At 41.8% G+C, this 16,423-nt stretch overlaps 1 long non-coding RNA gene across 5 annotated transcripts in view; it reads right to left on the reverse strand.

Annotated features, from left to right (window-relative positions):
- LOC109275829 (uncharacterized) overlaps window positions 1-16,423 on the reverse strand; it is a 233,007-nt gene that overhangs the window by 136,273 nt on the left and 80,311 nt on the right. For 4 of the 5 annotated variants that reach the window (XR_002084395.2, XR_002084394.2, XR_002084398.2 and 1 more), the window contains exons 2-3: window positions 12,915-13,134; window positions 10,727-10,848 (exon numbers count right to left, since the gene is read on the reverse strand). This is a non-coding gene — a long non-coding RNA (uncharacterized LOC109275829). The remainder of the gene's footprint in view (window positions 1-10,726; window positions 10,849-12,914; window positions 13,135-16,423) is intronic. The other variant, XR_002084397.2, reaches the window with a different exon arrangement.

Consider the following 16,423-nt stretch of genomic DNA (forward strand, 5'->3'; position numbering starts at 1 on the left):
TGCCTTTCAGCTTCCTAGCCTAGGCCCTCAACAAGCCTCTCCCACCTTTCATACCTTTTACTTCTACCCCTTCTCAAATGGTAAGAGCCAAAACACACAATAATTAACGTGACGAGTAGCACCTAACAAGAGACATTATCAACACCTCCTGAATTTCAGCCCTATACACCCATGCAAATTCCGCCCCCACCCCAAGGATGCCTGCCACCCTACCTGGGTTTATACTGTGCTCTTGATCTTGACATCTATCCCTATCTTACTTTCTGCTCCTCCTTATGACCCCATTGCTTCCCCGTGGGAGGAAAGGGTTCTCCCCAACCAAACTTTGTCTCCTTAGAGCTCTGTTTCATATCAAGGTAGGATCTAAAAGCAGATAATGTAGGGGCACCCGGGTGGCTCAGCTGGTTAAGCATCTGACTTCGGTTCAGGTCATGATCTCACAGTTCATGGGTTCAAGCCCTGTGTCGGGCTCTGTGCTGACAGTTTGGAGCCTGCTTCTGATTCTGTCTCTCCCTCTCTCTCTGTCCCTCCCCTGCCTGCAGTCTGCCTCTCTCTCTCTCTCTCTCTCTCAAAAATAAAGATTAAAAAACATTTTTTTTAAAGCAGATAATGTAGATGATTCTTGGTAAGAAAGGCAGAATCTCTATTAGCACAATAACACACTGGGGTAATGCTATTTGTCCATATTGGCAAGAGGAAGTTAAAGATTTTTAAGAAAATATTCGGTCAGATGGTTGTTGAATGAATGAATGATACACTCTGAAGCTAGACCAGGAAAGATGTTTTTCCATGCCTATGCCTCAGTACAAGCAGAAACCAAAGTAGAAGGGCCCAGAGGGAGGGCAGAGGGGGAAAAAGCAAAAAAAAAAAAAAAAAAGACTCTGGAAGAGGAACCCAGAAAGAGGGCAGGAGTATTCTTGGGCCCCATCTGAGGTAACTGATCACAGACTGACAGGTATCCCCAGGGCAGAGTCAAGGGCTACTTTGAGCCACTCTACTCTTGCCTGTTTGTGCTTGATACAGGTTTTCTGTCTGTACATGGGGTCGCTTCCACACTTCAACAGGTCAAGGGATAATTAAAAGGTTACATGTAGGGGCGCCTGGGTGGATCAGTGGGTTAAGTGTCTGACTCTTGATTTCCCCTCAGGTCATGATCTCATGGTCATGAGATTGAGTCCCACATTGGGCTCCATGCTGCGTAGAGCCTGCTTAAGATTCTTTCTCCCTCTCCCTCTGCCCCTCCCTCTTTCTTTCTTTCTTTCTTTCTTTCTTTCTTTCTTTCTTTCTCTCTCACTCACAAAAACAAAACAAAAAAAGCCAAAGCACAAAGTTACACTTACATGTGTGTGTTTCACCTACAAAGTGAAAAACTTCTTGAGAGCAGAATCCTGGTCTGATTCATCCTGAGTTCCCCATAGATCTGACCCCACGTTACGTGACATAGTGCCTTGTAGGTAGCAGGCGCTCGATACATATTACAAATTTGTGACTAAAAGAGTGCATATGCCCCTTTTATGAAACAGACGGTTACATCTTGATTACCACACACCATCCTCCAATTTGTCATACACTTAACATTTCCCTGATATACAGCTTCAAGCCACATGCAGCGATTTTCAGGAATATATTCTTTGATAACTCTGCTCTATCTCTCAAGCAGATCTGTGGAATCAACACAACACAACCAAACAAAACATCATATGATGAAGTTCCAAATGTTCTTATCCTAGTGCCGTATAGTTTGTTTACCAACTAGAAGAACATGAAAGCCGACTGTGTAAATAGGCACCGGATAAATTTTTGAGCAAACTGTGTTCACCAAATTTAGGAACCTTGATTCCCTAAAAACAGGATATTTGAGAGTAGGGATTCCTAAACTGAGATAAAGAAAATGTGGAAGGGTAGATAGGTAGAGGGTGCTGGCCACTGAAAAACATAAGGTGCTCTGCCTACTCTTCATAAATTTGTAATCCCTTTGAGTCAACTACACATACAGAGATGATAACAAGACCTGTCTTGGTGTCTCAGTTCAAATGAGTACTAAGTTCTTGGGCTGGTTAGGGAAAGCTGCTGGAGGAGTTGAGATGTGAGCAGGACCCTGAAAAATGATGGAATCTGGGGTCCATTTGAAAGGTCCATTAGAGAAGGCTAAGACTTCAGCCTGGGAAGGGGCCGGGACCACACAGAACCCGACTTCCCACGCGTGGCATCTTCGCACCCCCACACAGCCATCTCCGGGCCAGCCTGAGTCCTGGGACTCTTCCCACGTTTCCTCCTCCTGCTGAACTACACCCTCTCTGCCCCCCAGAGCTGTAACTCACTCAGCCCAGATGGTGGAGGTGGACATTTGCCGTGTGTGGCAGAGGCTGCTGGTCAACACGATAGCTCTTGTCCCTCTGTCTTCCTTAGAAATAAAACTAAGTGCTGACCAATGCAATATACACAGGAGTGGTGTGCACCTTCTAGAAAATGTCCTTCAAGGAAAGTGGCTTATCCCACCCCACCCCCATCTCCTTCCTGCCAACGGGAATGCAAATCATGTGGTAAGAGCTCATCCTGAGGAATGCAGAGCAGTAAGATCTACTGAGCCCCGGTCCCTGACAGCTTGGAGAGCCAGGCAGCACTGGTCTGCCCCCGGACTTCTGTCATGTGGGTAAGAAAAAAGCCACTGTTAAATTTTCTATTGTTCCAAATTGTTTTTGTTTTTGTCTTCAGCCAAACTTAACGTTAATTTTACACTCTACAGTTGGAGGACACAACACACACACACACACAGATTAGTTCGAGTAATTTAACAAAAGGAAAGATGCTTGTCTACTTAGAAGTTAAAGAAATAGAAATTAAAGACATGAGATGCCATTTTGTCTGCTAAATTCTAAAAAAAAAAGAAAACCGATAAAAATGATAATAAGTCTTCGGGGAAACAAGTAAGCTAATGACAGTGTAATAAACTGGTACAATTCTTCTAGAAAACAATGGCCACTTCAGATATGTTTTTATACCACTACCCAGTGGTCCAATTCCTAAAAGGTTGGAAAATGCATCACAATCAATTAACTCAAAAGTAAAAAATGTATAGGGGCACCTGGGTGGCTCAGTTGGTTAAGCCTCTGACTTGATTTTGGCACAGGTCACAATCTCACAGTTCATGAGTTCGAGCCCCAAATTGGGCTCTGTGTTGACAGTGTGGAGCCCGCTTGGGGTTCTCTCTCTCCCCTCTCTCTTTGCCTCTACCCTGCTCATGTTCTCTTCTCCTCAAAATAAATAAACTTAAAAACTGTTTTTAAAAGGTAAAAATGTATAAAAATGATGACAGCAGAGCTATTTTAATAGCAGAAAACTCAAACTGCCCAAATAAGATGCTACAGGGAAATGGTAAAGGATGACATACTAATTTGATGGAGAACCATCCAGCCATTTAAAATAATATATGACAAATACCATGCAATAACTTGAAAACATACAATATCTTACATAAAAAAATACTTCAGGAAACCGAATGAACGTTAGGACAACAGCTGCCAAATTGTGGCCGTTTTCCCAGTCCTGTGCCTTTAAACAGGTTCAACTTATCTCTCTCTACAGTGTCCAGTGAGAACTGTATGTCCCAGATCCGTTCCTTGCAAATTCCTGGTCTTTTTCTATGTTGCTACCCTTGCAGAAACAATCCCTTCCTATTCTTTTGTTTTGTTTTGAAACTTATTTGTTCTTGAATTTTGAGTTTCGGGTTTTACAAGATGGTTTCCAGGGGAACATCTCAGGTAGACAAAAGAACTTCTAACAATCTTAGTGGGATTGCTTCACAGCAGCCAGACATGCCCAAAGAAGAGAGACGCCAGTCTCAAAAAGAATTTATGGATGTGGTTTTGGAGCATGTAGTCAACTGAAGTGACAATAATAGAACACGTACAGCATTTTAAAGAGAGTTGTACTGAAAAAAGAGACGATACATTCTGGAAAATCTAAGATGACAATAAACAGATCAGTGGTTGCCAGGGTTTGGTGGGGATGAATAGGCAAAACACAGAGATTCTTCAGGGAGCTGAAAATACTCTGTCTGAGCCTATAATGATGGTATGTATCGTTATACATTTGCCCCAAACCAGAGAATGTGCAACATTGAGACTGAACCATAACGTAAACTATGGACCTTGGATGATTATGATGTGTCAATGCAGGTTCATCAGTAGTAACACATGTACTACTCTGGTGGAGGATGTTGACAACAGAAGGGCTGTGCATGTGTAGAGGAAGAGGGTTGATGAGAAATTTCTGTACTTTCCCCTCAATTTTGCTGTGAACCCAAAACAATTATAAAAAAAAAAAATAAACTCTTAATTAAAAGCAAACAAACTACAACAACAAAATATATAGCCAGCTTGGAGTAAAAGAGCTAAAATTTCACAAACTGCAAAATGGTCTTTGGGGGCCCCCAATCTTTTTTGTTTTTGTTTTTGTTTTGTTTAGTAAGAAGTTGTCTCAGAAAGCTACTCAGAAGCCAACACAGACTATTTCTTAAGCAAAAGAGGAAGGCAAAGCCAAGAACCAGGATGGAGACACCAAAAACGATGGGGAATAATGGATCAGGAAGGGACTCCCAGGGACAGGACTGGGTCCTGCTCTCAGAACAGAAAGACCTGGCAACATGTGCCTGGCGGGATTCCAGAATTCTTATGAATTCTGTGCCTGCTGTGTATCTTCCCTTAATTCCCGTTTTGAAGGGAAGTATTTACTGCAATTGTCCTGGCCCTATCTTTCATTGTTTGTTGAGTGTTCGCAGAGCATGTAATTTGTCTCTTCCACTTACAGGTTTCTGAATCCAAAGGAACCACAGCCAAGGAATTCACCCTCATTTGGACTTGATAGAAATCACAGGACTCGGGCCTTGGAGCCTAATGCTACAGGTAAATGAGATTTGTAGGGGTGCTCAGAGGGAGGGAGTATATTTTGCACATGACAGGAGAATGAATAATTGGAATTAGGAAAAACGTTGTGGTCTACTTTTGGAGTAGTGGGCACCAGTGATTCATGCCTTTAGGTAGCCACTTCCCATATTGACTCTGGGCTTGGCCGTGTGACTTACTTTGGTCTGTGGGACACAAACAGAGGTAATGCAAGCAGAGGCTTGAAGAAACACTTGCTTAGTGGGGCTTGCCCTTTCTTGCTCTTTCCATGGAGGCCTTCCACTGCCATACAGAGAAGCCCAGAGACCTAGTGGAGAATGAGAGATCACGGGGAGACAGGCCTCAAGCTGTCCCACGTGAGACATTCCAGGTGAGGTCTCAAAGATGAGAATGAGTCCCACTCTGGCCCAGCTGGTCCAGACTAGAAGAAACATCCAGCTATCCTATAGAATTATGGTAGTGGTGTTAAGCCATCAAGTTTTAAGGTGGCTTTTTAACCAGCAGATACAGCGAAACTCAAATAGGGGCAAATCTAGCTTATGGAAGGTGGGAGAGGTGACTCTGAAGCAGAGAAATCTCCGGGAAGAACAGGCCTACATGTGTGGGCAGTTTCCCAAGACAAACTAATGCAGATTCACAGGGGGAGGCCATAACGATGGTTAATGAGGGGCCAAGAAGAAGAAAGTGCCAGAAGTTAAGTCTAATAATGGGAAAAGTGAAGATGAAAACTGGAGGATGAGCAGTACTTTTGGAAGTTGGTGGGATTAAGAAGAAGCAAAGTAGTGGGAGAAATGAATGGGTCAGAACAAGTCAATTCAGAAATAAAGCTTTGAACCCAGAGAGTTCTAGGTCTTCTTTCAATGGAGCAGCTAACAGCTAATTCGTGTGGTGTGCAGTAAACACTGAATCAGAATATGTGAGGGTGTGACCCTGGAATCTGCATGCTTAACAAGCTCCCCAGGACATGTTAATGTATACTTTCTTCTCAGTGAGCTGCCCTACATATGAAGGAGTATTGAAAGGGGTAAACTCTGTCAAGTTACCAAAGTTCTAGAATACCCTTTCCCTAGGACAACAGGTCCTCGCTCCCCTCAAACACAACCATGGAAGATCAGTAGTTCTCAAAACAAGATCAGTAGTTCTCAAAACAAGATCAGTGGTTGAGAACAAGTGGTTCTCAAGACATTAGAATCACCTGGGAAACCCAGAAAAAGAAAGAAAGAAAAAGAAATTCTATGTCCTACTGCACAAGAATTCAGTCTGAATCTCTGAGAGTAGCATCTAAACATCAGTACTTTAAAAACGTCCCAGGTGATTGGATTATGGGGTGGAGGAAGACTCTGGAAGAGATGATGTAATCTCTAAATCAAGAATCCATCAGGTTTCTGAGAAATGAGTAATAAATGCAAAATCTCTCTGAACCTCCTCATTTTCATGTATTTGGCGATTGATCTAAACTGCCATTAAACTCAAAGAGCAGTGTTCAGAATTTGGTGACTAATGGCTATTTCTGAGTCAAAAATGAAATAGCATTTATTTTCATCATGTAATAAAAGTCAGGCGAACATTAACTCAGACCCAATGAATCAGCAAACGTGATTATTCAAACAGCCTGAAGTCAAGTTATCTATGAAAATATATTTTTGCTTAATTTGTTACACAAAACTTCAAGATTTTGGTAGAAATGTTTAAACTACTACTACTAAAAAAAAAAAAAAGAAAAAAGAAAAAACAGAATCTAAATGAATAAATGAATAGAGCTAGCCTGATGTCTGAGACAATAAAGAGTAGTTGGGAGCTGTGACAAATCAAATTTTCAGGGATGAGAAGATTTTTGTGCCGGTCAAACCTAAAAGGATTGGAGCCCAATTTAGCTGACAGGCTGCTGGTCTACGGGCCTCTGAGTCATAACAGAAACTATTAGGATATAGACAAGAACATAAGTATGAAACTATGATAGTTAAGGGATCAGGAAAGATTTTAAAGAAGTGGGGACCGTGGAAACATTTTAAAGGCTGAGGAATTTTTTCAAGTTTTAAAATGTAATTTAAAGAGTGTTAAACTTTTCATTTTGAAGTGATTTCATGTGCAAGTATGTTATAAGTTTAGTACAAAGACTTCCTGTATGTTCTTTACCCAGGCTCTCCAGATGTTAACATCCAACATAACTTCTGTACAAAGATCAATATCAGGAAGTTTACTACAATACTGTTATTAATCTACAGACCTTATTTGAATATCACCGACTGTTCCACTAATGTCTTTCTTTTCTTCTTTCTTTCTTTCTTTCTTTCTTTCTTTCTTTCTTTCTTTCTTTCTTTTCCTTCTTTCTTTTCTTCCTTCCTTGCTTCCTTCCTTTCTCTCTCTCTCTCTCTCTCTCTCTGTCTCTTTCTTTCTTTCAGGTTCAAGACCTAATCCAGGATCACACTTTGCATTTGGTTATTGTGTCTCCTTGGTTTCCTTTAATCTGGCATAGTTTCTCTTTGTCTTTCATTGCCTTTCATGATCTTGACATTTTTAAAGAGTGCTGGTCAATTATTTTATAGAATGGCCCTCAGTTTGGATTCATCTGATGGTTGCTCATGATTTAAATTCAGTTTATATTTTTTTGGAACAAATAACACAGAGTGATGCTGTATCTATCTGAGTGTGTTCTTTTTTTTTTTTTAATTTTTTTTAACGTTTATTTATTTTTGAGACAGAGAGAGACAGAGCATGAATGGGGGAGGATCAGAGAGAGAGGGAGACACAGAATCCGAAACAGGCTCCAGGCTCTGAGCTGTCAGCACAGAGCCCAACATGGGGCTCGAACTCATGACCTGAACCGAAGTCGTCCGCTTAACCGACTGAGCCACCCAGGCGCCCCTATCTGAGTGTGTTCTAATCAGAGACATATGATAGTGACTTGGACCATTACAGTAAGGAAAATTAAATCACTAAATGAAGCTGGGGCTTGTCATGTTTCTCTATTATAAGCTTACTATTTTTCCCATTGGAATTAATCATAAGCTTTTGGGAAGATACTTTGACATTATGTAAATATCCTATTCCTCATACTTCTGTTTACTAATGTTAGCATTTATTAATGACTTATGTCTGAAACAATTACTACTGTGGTGTTTGCCAAATGGTGATTTTCTTTTTTTTTTTTAATTTTTTTTTAATGTTTATTTATTCTTGAGACAGAGAAAGACAGAGCATGAATGGGGGAGGGTCAGAGAGAGAGGGAAACACAGAATCTGAAACAGGCTCTGGACCCTGAGCTGTCAGCACAGAGCCCGAACGTGGGGCTCAAACTCACGGACCGCGAGATCATGACCTGAGCCAAAGTTGGACGCTTAACCAACTGAGCCACCCAGGCGCCCCCAAATGGTGATTTTCTAATTTCATTACTCTTTCTATGTTTATTAGTGGAATTCTATTTACTTTTCTTCTCTCTCATTTGTTTGTATATGTAAGTATAGTTTGTGGATTCTCATTTTATTCTATGGGTTATAATCTATTCTTAGCATTATTTATTTTGTTGTTCAAGTTGTCCCAGATTTGATCACTAGGTACCCCTTCAAGTAGGCTCCTATATCCTTTTGACATATCCCCATCGTTTCTGTTTTCGTACTTCCTTACTTCTGGCAGCACAAGACACTGCATGCCCATCCTGCATTTTCTCCGCCTCAGACCTAGAACCAGCCATTTCTCCAAGGAACCCTAGTAATTTCCGTTAGAGAATGGTAACCAGAAACCAAGATCTGGGCAATTAGTGTGCCCATTGGTACTGAGTGTCATGGCTTCTAGGCTTTCTCTGCAGATAGATATCTCGGTCTATTGTCAATGCATCTACATATTAAAAATTACAAGTTCATGGTGATGACCTCCAATTTGATTCCAACGTGACCAAGTTCATTCTAGCCTTCCCCTTTTCCTTATTTATAACTCCTTTCCCTGACCGTGAGAAGCTTGGCTCTCATTTTCCATACCATTTTAAATTATTTGCTCAATCCTAGTTTACATGTCAGGTGGTTTTAGACAGTCTACCCTTTTTACTACACAACACCTATATACATCTATCTTCCCACACATGCATTTTTAAAAGCGTCCATCCACATCTACGTAAAGTACAATCATTCCATCCCCCAAAATAGACAATCCAAGTATCATTCATTACTGCATCCAGTTCCAAGTCCAGGACTTCTTTCAGTCTGGATGTCGCTCTTCATGGTTGGTTAAAGCATGCGTAAGACAGATTTATCAATCACCAACAAATCCAGTACATAACAGCAGAGAAAGACCAGGGATGACCACAGTGGAAGAAATCTCTATTATAAAAGAGGAGAATTGGGAAAACATACCCACACATGAACACAGACACATCCTGAACAACAATACACATAAGACATAATTCTCCTGGGGTGACTATGTGACTTGAAGGTGAACATGACTTAAATTGTCTAATCAGGGTGAATCTCAGAACTCTGGCTTAGAAATGCTGTACAAAGGGTTTGCTTTTTTCTTCTCAGCCTCATCGTCTGAAAATGCTCTGACAGTAGAGGAAGAGATTAATCAATTTGGCAGCCTCTGGTTTTCTTCTCCTGGAGGCTTTTTGTTCACTGAAATAGCTAGAGATGTTTCCCTTTCTAGGAGCTACATAATTTTAGCATCCCCTTTTCTGTGTGTAACTTCAAAGAGCCTGAGAGTGTCTTAGGAGTTGAACAGTCATGGACTGTGGTTGTCCAGGATTGGGATTTCTTTGGCAATATAACTCCTTTACAAACTTAGTTATCGTCAAGAGATTTTGACATAGGCTAAGAACCATAAACAGACAGCCTGCCTCTAGTCATTGTATTTAAGTCTAGGACTTTAGACTGTCTAACAATAAGCCTTTGTTGTATGACCATCCCCTAAAGCCTTAGTGTAATGGCTGCTACTTTTGGGTTGGCTTCTGCTTCTGGACAGTTTCTGACCATAACTTGCGGTGGAATGATTTGTTCCATCATAGCTGCTCTTATTTGCCTTGTCAGGTGAATACTGTTTTGTAGGAAGCTTTGGGGAGTGGTCTAAAGAGTCAGGCTTGTCTTTTGCCCTAGTCTTACCTCCTATCTTTACTTCACTTGGAGTAGAGTATTTGGTCTTTGCAACGCTGCTAGATTTTAGTCATCTTGATTTCAGGCCATACCCAAAAAGGGAATTTCTAAGCAAAATCATATACCCTTCCTTCTCTGCCTTCAGATGGGTCACTTCATCTTAAGGTCATTTCTTTATTTTTTATTACGTTATTTATTTATTTATTTTTAGAGGGGGAGAGAGAGAGTGAGTGGGCATGCAAGCAGGGGAGAGGGGTAGAGGGAGAGAGAGAGAAAGAGAGAGAGGGAGAGAGAATCTTAAGTAGGCTCGACACTCAGCACAGAGCCCAATGCTGGGTTCAATCCCACGACCCTGGGATCATGACCTGAGCCAAAATCAAGAGTCAGACTCTCACCCAACTGAGCCACTCAGGTGACACGTCAGATTTTTCTTTATTGTAGGACCTTTCTGTAATCAAAAACCCTGGATATTTCCTACTATTTCCCCTTATGTGCCTTGTAGGTTCAGGCCTGACTCTCAACAGGTCACTGCTGCTTACCTCATCACCTCTGCTCGGCCAAATCCACATTTTAGGGTTTGTATTTTACTGTACCCCACTCCTGGAACGAAATTTCTGTATCAGTTATGAATTCTCTGGTGCAAGAAACAGAAGAGTTTGCTCAAATCACCATAAGCAATGAAGGGATCTATTAGCTTTTATAAATTGAAATTCGGTGATGAGGCAAACCTCAGAGATAGCTCACCTCAGACTGGGATCCACTTAGCTGCACACTTCTCTTCACATTGGCTTCCTCCTTGAGCTCTTTCCATCCTAGCAGCAAAATGGCCCCAGCAGTTCTTGTCTTTCCATCTTTATCCTCTGGTTCTGAGAGGAAAAGCAATTAAAACAACTTTGGTACCATGATTGCATGCCAGAGCCCAAGATCAGCACTGATTGGACTGTTGAGATTCCATGGCTACCTCCAAACCAATAGGAGTTTAGTATATTTGGCTAAGCCAACCAGTGCCCATCTCATGGATGGTGCGTGACAACAGTAGAAACCTAATTGAAAACAGTAGGCCATTAGGAAGGGGAAAGTGGATTCTGGGTAGGCAACTAATAATAATCCATTTCCAAGCCTTTCAAAATAAATTTGTTCCCAGGCCTTTAAAAAATAACTTCACGTTATCTTTTTTTTTTTTTAATAAAATTAATCTGTATCTGAAATGATGTCTTTCTGAAGAATCTAAGGCTTCGTGAGAACGGGGACCTTATCTGTCCTGTTCATTTCACTTGAAATACAATGCCTGGCATTCAATAAATATTTGCTTAATAAATGAATGAATGCATTGTGTTTATCCTGAATCTCTGAGACCTTCCAGCATAATGTCCCAAACCTCTAGGGCATGAATATTTCATTTGAGATGCTTGGGCTTAAAGCTTCACAGCTGGTAAGTGGATGGCCAAAACCTGAACTCAGGCTTGCTGACTCCACATATCATGCATTTCCGACTATTCCAAGCTGCTTTCATGTGTTAAAATAAGCCCTCAGAGTTTTAGCACAGCTGTGTTCAGAATACATGTAGGAACTACATAAAATATGCTGACAGCTAGTGTCCAAATAACAATTTGGAGGATTAATGGGACTCTAAAACTCACGTGAATTGATGTTTGCTTTTCTGATCTGAGCTATCAACATGCTCCAAGTTAAAATCATATCCTGCCTAACAGTATATGAAAGAATGGGATTGATCTGTTGCTAGTCTCCTTTCTCATTTTGTCATGGCAATAACAGAAGGCACATTATAATTTTTCTTATTGCTTATAGCTTCTGTCGAAGGTAAAACCTTTTTATCTGATAGTGTTAGCAGAGAAGACTGATCAACAGAGTAATAACATTAACTGATTATCTACCATGAGCTAGGTACTTACTCATTTACATATTTTAATTTTTATCCATTTATTGCATATTTATTGAATACCTTCCATGTGGCAGGCACTGTGCTACAGGAAAGGGAAACAACACTTAGTGCAGGCTAGGGGGATATTACAGATTATAGTGCATTGATTAAGACAACAAACTCTGGAGTCAGAAAGATCTGAGTTCAAACCCTGGCTTTGCTGTAGCCTGTGAGATCCTGGGCATACACAGTTAACTTATCTTTGTCTTATTTGCTTCATTGCATGAAATTGTTCTTTAACTTATATACAGTTGTTTTGTGAGTCTTAAGTGAGATAATTTAAATGTTGTACTTGCCATGTCTGACAAATAGGAGTTGCTCAATTAAATGTTATTTTTATTATCAGATGGTCTCTATCTTCAAGTTGGTTACAATGAGTGCAGAAAACAGACATAAGCCTTCACACTTAATTTCTCCCAAAACGTTCTGAGTGTTATTTTTCCCCTTTATTAGCAAGGAAATTGAGAATTTCAAGAGTTTGTTCAAGGCCTTCATTAATGAGTAAACGAGGCAGAATTCAAAATTCAAAGATGTCTAAGTCCAAAGCCATGTTATCTTCAATTATCTGAATGAAGAATTGAGACAGTGGTTCTAGTCCTGACGTTAATGGTTCTCAACCCTGGAGAGAGTCTATAAAGCACCAACTGCCAGAACCCTGTTCCAATTCAATTAAATCAGAGTATCAGAATCGAGGCTGAGTAGGGCATCAAGTTTTTTCAAAATCTCCTCAGGAGATTCTAGCAGGCAGCCAGAGTGGAGACCCACTCAACTCTCTGAAGACTCTTCCAGCTTTAACAGTCTGATCCTTTTATATATGGCGGCGGTTGTCAGAATGAGATCAGTGCTTGTAGAAGCAGGGATATTCCAGGACTTCCCTCCACTGTGGCTCCGTGTCACCCCTGTGTCCTTTAGAGGAAAGGCCCAGGGCAGGTGGAGCTCCCTTCACCTAGGGCCACCGCCGTGGGTTGTAAAACCCAGTAGAGTACCCACCTGGCTTACCCAGCAGCTGCATGAGTGCTGGCAAAGGAGGCTGGTGAGAATCCAAGCTCCCTCTTCAGGGCTGGGTTGACAGATCAACGGTATCCTTCACACATGGAGGAAGGAGCGGCCTGGGAAATGTCCCAAACAGATGCAGCTGTTCTTTGTTGCTGGAGAGGATGCCAATAACATTTTGTTCCTTGGGGTTCTCAAGAATGAAAAGTGTGCATAGCTATAAAAACAAATAAGCCCATAGGGATAATCATCATACTAACCTAAATGTCATATAGACACATATTTAAGCTAATTAAGTCATAACCGATATTTTGACCTATTCTACCACAGACTTTACATTGCGATATTCAATAAAGGGAAGAAAAATAGTTCATCAACCATGGGGTGCCCTCTGGGATACGTCAGTCACTTAGCGTCAAAGCTTCTGCAGCTCCTGAAACTGGGGTCATTTTAGGAACTCATTCCAGAGTCCAGTCCACATAAATCTAACCTGTCCACTCTCTGATTCGCTCCTCATAGCAATTCTGTGAGATTCATGGTCAAGCATCACTATTATTTTACAGAGTTAGGAACTGAGGCTTAAAAAGGTTAAGTGATTTGCTCGCTGACTAGAAAATGCATATCCTACATTCAAGCATGCCCCTCTGAATTCTATATTCTTAAGCTGACTATCTACACAGCTCTTCCCATCAAAATCTCTGCAGAGTGAGCAGAAGACAGGAGCTCTTCAACTCCAGAGATAGGCTAGATCGGGTTATCAAAGATAGAGGTCAGTTCAGGTGTGTTACAGAAATAAAGCGACTATTTTTACACGCCGAGTACCAAGACCGCATGCAGTGCGCAAAGACACCTTTCTCTGGAATCCTTGCTCAGATAAGTGAACTATTGAGGGGCTAGAGCGTCATGGAACAAACTCGGTTTTAACCCACCCACTGCCTCTGCTGGATCTCTCTTCCTCATAGCTTGGTGGTACCTCAGACAGACCCCTTGTCTTTTTCAGTCGGTCAGATATCAAGGATTTCTCATTTTCAAATATTAAAAAGTCCAGTTCATCTAACACAAAACTTCAATCTCCTGTATATTTTCAAAGCGCACCTCCTCCCCCGTTCAGGCCTGACCCAAACTCAAATACTTGAATTAAAGAAGGGAGGTGGGTATGGACCAGTTCCTTACTTACCCTAAAACACCCTCGCCTCAACTTACTCTGCTGCTTCTAACTACTCCAGAACTAGGGCAAGGAGAGGGAGGAGGGGCAGAGAGGCAAAAAGCTGTATTTGACCAGCATTGGAGCAATATGGTCATGGCGTCCACTACTTGACAAACCACGGCCTTTTCTTTCTTACATCACTTTTGTTGATTTTTGGAGACCTCCTTGCTGGAGACATCTCCCTGAAGAGAGTAATATCCCCTGGCTGACCACTCACGATCCCCTTAGCTCCTATAGGACAGCTGACCCATCAGTCTCTGCCGGTTTGTCTAGTCCCCATGGGCAGACCCTTTGGGTGGGGTCCTTTCAAGGCAACCAGAGCCTGGCTTTCATCTGAGGTGTCCTCCCTGACCCACAGAGGACAGGGTGACACCCACCCCTGCCTGCAACAGATGGAAGTGTTATTCGCTGTCCCTTTGGCCTCTCTCTTCACCCTACACTGGGGACAAGTCTATCAATATTTCCCCTTCAGACTTTGCAGACTCTGTGCCCTGCCAACTCTAGACAATACTTGTCAAACTTCCCTCAGAGTTCCCTCTGAATCCACAGCCATCTTGGGTTTCTGTAGTTATGTAAGCTACTAGTTTGGAGGTGAGTAGTCAACATCTCATATCTTCAACCCTTTCCCAGCTCCTATCACACACTCGATTTGAGTAGGAAGAGGGGCGGAAATATTCTGCTCAGGGGAATCCTCTCTCACTAAGCTCACAGCATTGCTGTTGCCTTTTTTGTGTGTAGGTGAGGGTGGGTGATATGCTATAGGTGGCAAAACTCGTTCCAAGTTCTTAGCAAGTCTTACTGATACTCTAGCACCCTCTGCCCTCAGCTTTGGAGCCTGAGTCGATAGGACCATCCTCCTTCATATCGTGCTACAGAAGTAAGAGAGCTGGCCACCTCTCTGGGCTGCCTTAAATGCAGTCCTTCTCAGTCACACTGATTTTTAAAAGGAGAACACTGTAATTAAAGTAAGTCATCGATTAAATTTAAGCAATCAAATTACCTCAAGCTGTTTTCCAACATTCAGTTTTAATATTCAGAAGCTTAAGCTTTGTTTGTCTTTTCTAACCATAGGACGATTCCTAAAGTTACTTGCAAAGTGTGGGAAATGCTTGTTTTTCTTTTAGGGATATGGAATAATAAACCAGGTATAATACAGAAAAGCAATTCAAGGACTCTTAGATCCACCAATCATATAACAATAAAGAAGTCTTAACAAAATGGGCATCATAATATAAGCTTTTGAAAACAGTGTTCCCCTCTTTCACTAGTGCTTGGCTGCAGAAGAAACTTGAAATCAGTTGAATTCTCAGACTATGTAATTCCTATTTACATCCCTGGGGAGACAGAAATATCAAGAGAATATTTTTTAAAGTTTATTTATTTTGAGATAGAGAGAGAGAGAGAAGGAGAGAACGAACAGGGAAAGGCAGAGAAGGAGTGAAAGAGAGAGAATCCCAAGCAGGCTCCACACCTCCAGGGCAGAGCCCAACACAGGGCTCAAACCCATGAACCACAAGATCATGACCTGAGCCCAAAACAAGAGTCAAATGCTTAACGAACTGGGCCACCCAGGTGCCCCAAGAGAATATATTTTTAAACGCTCAGTAAAACTACAGATTTGAAGAAATATAAATCTTACCAATCATATATATGAAATCTCTTCTATTTGAACAGGTTGATCTATAAGCTGTTCTTTCCAGGTCATTTTTCTTCCTTCTTCTAGAGAATCTGTGTGAATCATTGTGGCCATAAAACTATATGACTGAACACTGCTAATTACATGACTTTTAACTGGAAGAGAACAATGTTTTAGTTCTCCATCTCTTGATGGAGCCGTCTTACTCAGCCATAGATTTTCTATCAGCGTGCAGCCAAGAGTTGGGCTTCGCTGGTCAGAGGGTCTGACTGTCTGTGGAAGATTCAGGCATGGCAGCCAACAAGACTCAGAGGGGCAGCTTCTGCGGCTTTCCTAGAATCCTCGTTCAAGCTGGGCTTCTGCCCGGCCAATGGGGGGCCAGCCCTGTCCTAGAGCTGGCGGCACCCTGGCCTCCCGCACCCCACGGGCTCTTGGCCAGATCCCTCTGCCCTGACCCTGGATGGCAGCAGGACGCCCAGGCACATAGGGACAAACCTCCTCTGCTTTCCACTCTGCCATGACATCAGCCGGTGCAAGAAGTGCCAAAGTATAGGAGATTGGTTTAATAACTGATTTAGCCATTTCCCTCAAAATAAAAATAATGTGCCTCTGAATTACAACATGTTCCCGTAGTAATATTGAACACAGTATCTGTGGGCCAGC

This window comes from Panthera pardus, unplaced genomic scaffold (assembly GCF_024362965.1).
Source record: "Panthera pardus isolate Hobbes unplaced genomic scaffold, ASM2436296v1 HiC_scaffold_2, whole genome shotgun sequence".
Lineage (NCBI taxonomy): Eukaryota > Metazoa > Chordata > Mammalia > Carnivora > Felidae > Panthera > Panthera pardus.